This window comes from Sminthopsis crassicaudata, chromosome 4 (assembly GCF_048593235.1).
Source record: "Sminthopsis crassicaudata isolate SCR6 chromosome 4, ASM4859323v1, whole genome shotgun sequence".
In the NCBI taxonomy this organism is placed as follows: domain Eukaryota; kingdom Metazoa; phylum Chordata; class Mammalia; order Dasyuromorphia; family Dasyuridae; genus Sminthopsis; species Sminthopsis crassicaudata.
The window spans coordinates 103,555,530-103,559,997 of record NC_133620.1 but is presented as its reverse complement, the minus strand read 5'-3'; positions in this window follow the sequence as shown (position 1 = coordinate 103,559,997).

Genomic DNA, 4,468 nt, shown 5'->3' with positions numbered 1-4,468 from the left:
TCCAAAGCCTAATAAAAACACAACAAGAGCTGACGAGAGTGGAGAAATTCAATTCAACAATTACTCCTTAAGAAACTGCTTACTATATGTGTAATGAGCATGTTCAAGGTGGGAGAAGAGTGTATTTATCAGGATACCTAGGCCCACATTAAAAATGATGGGTTTTTTTTGATCTTTGACACAGTATGCCATTATAAAGTAATAGAATCAACAAGGAGCCATCTGGAAAGAAGAAAAGTGAAGCAATGATCTTTAACATTCAGGTCACATATTTATTTTGAATTAATAATGGCATATGGTATAAGATTCTGACCTAAATGTAATTTCTGTCAGACTGCTTTATAGTTTTTCAAGTAATTTTTATCATATAGGTAGTTCTTTTGTAAGTTATTTGTGGTTTAGAATTTATCAAACACTGGATATCATTTCTGATTCTCCCTTGTCTAGATGATTTTTGCATCTATTTACTATACTTTTTTTTAACCCATACAAATTGTTTTATAAATGGTAAAACAATATGAAGTCTAGTTTTATTTGCCTTTTATTTTTACCTTTCCCCTATCATTTCCCACAACTTTCTAGCTCTTCTGTTTCTCAAAATGAAGTTTTTATTGATTTTGATGAAGTATCACTTTAATATTTTGGTTGGTATAGCATTAAAACTGTAAAATAACTTTGATAGTATTGACATTTTTATTATATTGACACAGATCCACCATGAACACTGAATGTTCTCCCAGCTATTTAAACTTTTTTTTTTATTTCTTTAAGAAGAATGTGTACTTGAATCTCTACAAGTATTTCATGTGCTTTGATAAACTGATCCATTTTGAATGGAATTTTTCATTCTAGTATTATCTGAGAAGACCCCATTTAACTTCTAAAGTTATAAGTGAGCTAGAGGAAAATGGTATTTTTATATACCTTTGAAAATCATTTCCTTCTTCTTCATCCTATGAATCTAATTCCAACTAGCTCCATAACTGAATGCTACTGGTTATGTGTGCAAAAAAAAAAAAAAAAAAAAAAAGAAAGTAAAAGAATAAGGAAGGGATACATATAAGGAAACAGAAAAAAGGGAGGAAAAAGATAAGTAGAAACCTGGCAACTCCCCCACATTCACATCCACATATCAATCTTGAGCCCTAAATAGGTGCAATTATAATTATATAAAGTAATTGAAAACAGCAGCTAAGCCCAGGAAAAGACAGGTGGAGAAACACCAGACCATATTCAATATAATCTCAAGATTGTTGTTCCTGTATTGGTAGCCTCATTGTCACTACTACCCTTCAAAACATATTGGAGACCCTGCCTAGATAAACACAAGATCTGAATAATGCATCATAGAAAAGAGGAATAACAGATTTTAATGTGTACAAAGCATTTTCCCTACAACAACTATTCGAAGCAGTCAGGATAAACATAATTATTCCCATTCTTCATACGAGGAACCTGAAACCCAAAAAGATTAGATGGCTTAGCCATGATCACAGAATATCAGTGCTACAATTTGAACTCAGGACTCCAAATTCAACACAAAAAATCAGTAAATTCTTATTCCTATCTTGGATTTTACAATTCAGACCTGAATGCAACTATTTATGGAAATCAATAAGCTATTAGCCTAAAAAATAGAGTTATGGATCAGTGAAATAGGTTAGATTCACAAGACATAATAGTCAATGAATATAGGAATCTAATGTTTGATAAACCCAAAGACTCCAAGTTCTGGGATAAGAACTAACCATTTGACAAAAATTGCTAGGAAAATTGGACAATGGAAGAACTACCTAACATCTTATAACACGATAAGATCTAAATAGGTTTGTGATTTTAGATGTAAAAAAATGATACTATAAGCAGATTTGGAGAACCAGGAATAGTCTACCTCTTAGATTTGTGAAGGAGGGAATTTATGGCTGAAGAAGAACTAGAGAGCATTATGAAATGGAAAATGGATAATTTTGATTATATTAAATTTAAAAGGTTTTGTACAAACAAAACCAATGCAGCCAAGATTAGAAGGGATCGAATAAAAAGGGAGAAATTTTTACATCCAAGGGTTCTGATAAAGTCTTCATTTCTAAAATATATAGAGAAATTACTAAAATTTATAAGAATATAAACCATTTGAGGAATAACTTACAAAAATATAGATTGTCCAGGTTAATAGAAAAGGAAACAAATTTCTTAAATAGTCCCATTTTAGAAAAAGAAATAGAACAAGCTATTAATCAACTCCCTAAGAAAAAATCTCCAATGCCAGATGGATTTATATGTGAATTCTACCAAACATTTAAAGAACAATTAATTCTAATACTATGCAAACTATTTGAAAAAATAGGGAAAGAAGGATTCCTACCAAATTCCTTTTATGACACAGATATAGTGGTGATACCAAAACCAGCTAGTGTCAAAACAGAGAAAGAAAAATATAGACCAATCTTAAATAAAATATTAGCAAAGAGATTACAGCAAGTTATCCCCATGATAATACACCATGACTAATTAGATTTATACCAGAAATGCAGGGCTGGTTCAATATTAGGAAAACTATTAGCATAATTGACTATATCACTAACCAAACTAACTAACAACAATGATATGATTTTCTCAATAGATGCAGAAAAAGCAGTTGACAAAATCCAACAACCATTCCTATTTAAAAAAAAAAACACTAGAGAGTATATTAATAAATTAAGTTTTCCTTAAAATGATCAGTAGCATCTATTAAAACCATCAGCAAGCATCATAAATAATGGGGACAAACTAGAACCATTCCCAATAAGATCAGGGGTTAAACAAGGTTACCCACTATCATCATTACTATTCAATATTATATTAGAAATGTTAGCTTTGGCAATAAGAGAAGAAAAAGAGATTAAAGGAATTAGAATAGGTAAGGAGGAAACCAAATTTCACTCTTTGCAAATGATATGATGGTATACTTAAAGAACTCTAAACAATCAACTAAAAAGCTACTAGAAACAATTCATATCTTCAGGAAAGATGCAGAATACAAAATAAATTCACAGAAACCATCCACATTTTTATGTATTACCAACAAAGTCCAGCAATAAGAGATACAAAGAAAGATTCCATCTAAAATAATTGTAGATAATATAAAATATTTGGGAGTCTACCTACCAAGGCAAAGTCAGGAACTATATGAACGCAACAACAAAACACTTTCTACACAATGAAGTAAGGCTGAGCAAATATAATAAAAATGACAATATTATCTAAATTAATCTACTTATTCAATGCCATACCAATCAAACTCCCAAGAAATTATTTTATAGATCTAGAAAAAATAATAACAAAGTTCACCTGGAAGAACAAAAAGTCAAGTATTTTAAGGGAATTAATTTTTTAAAATGCAAATGAAGGTGGTCTGGCTATGCCAATATAATACAAAATTATATTGTAAAGCAGTGGTCATCAAAACCATTTGGTACTGGCTAAGAAATAGAGTAGTTGATCAGTGGGATATAATAGGTTCATAGGACAAAATAGTCAATGACTATAGTAATTTAGAGTTTGACAAACCCAAAGACCCCAGATTTGGGGATAAGAACTCACTATTTGAAAAATAGTGGAAAAATTGGAAATTAGTATGGCAGAAATTAGCCATTAACCCACACCTAACACCCTATACCAAAATAAGATCAAAATGGGTTCATGATTTAGACATAAAGAGTGATATTATAAACAAATCAGAGGAATAAAAAATAGTTTCACGTTCAAATCTGTAGAGAAGGAAGCAATGTGTGGCCAAAGAAGAGCTAGAGTTCATTATTGAACACAAAATAATTCATTTTGATTATATTAAGTTAAAAAGTTATTGTACAAACAAAACCAATGCAGACAGGATTAGAAGGGAAGTAATTAACTGGGGGGAACATTTATATTCAAGGGTTCTGATAAAGGCTTCATTTCTAAATATATGGAAAATTGACTCAAATTTATAAGAATTTAAGCCATTCTCCAATTGATAAATGGCCAAAGGATATGAACAGACAATTTTCAGATAAAGAAATTGAAACTATTTCTAGTCAAAAGAGAAGGTGCTCTAAATCACTATTCATCAGAGAAATACAAATTAAGACAACTCTGAAATACCACTACACACTTCTCAGATTGGCTAAGATGACAGAAAAAGATTATGATGAATGTTGGAGGGGATGTGAGAAAATTGGGAGACTAATACATTGTTAGTGGATTTGTGAACTGATCCAAACATTCTGGAGAGCAATTTGATATATCCTAACCCTAATGTGTATATTTTGGTATCAAAATATACACATTCTTTGATCTAACACAGTTTCTACTAAGCTTATATCCCAAAGAGATCATAAAGGAAAGAAAAGGACCCACATGTGCAAAATGTTTTTGGCAGCTTTTTGTAGTGGCAAGAAACTGGAAACTGAGTGGATGCCAATCAGTTGGAGAATGGCTGAATAAT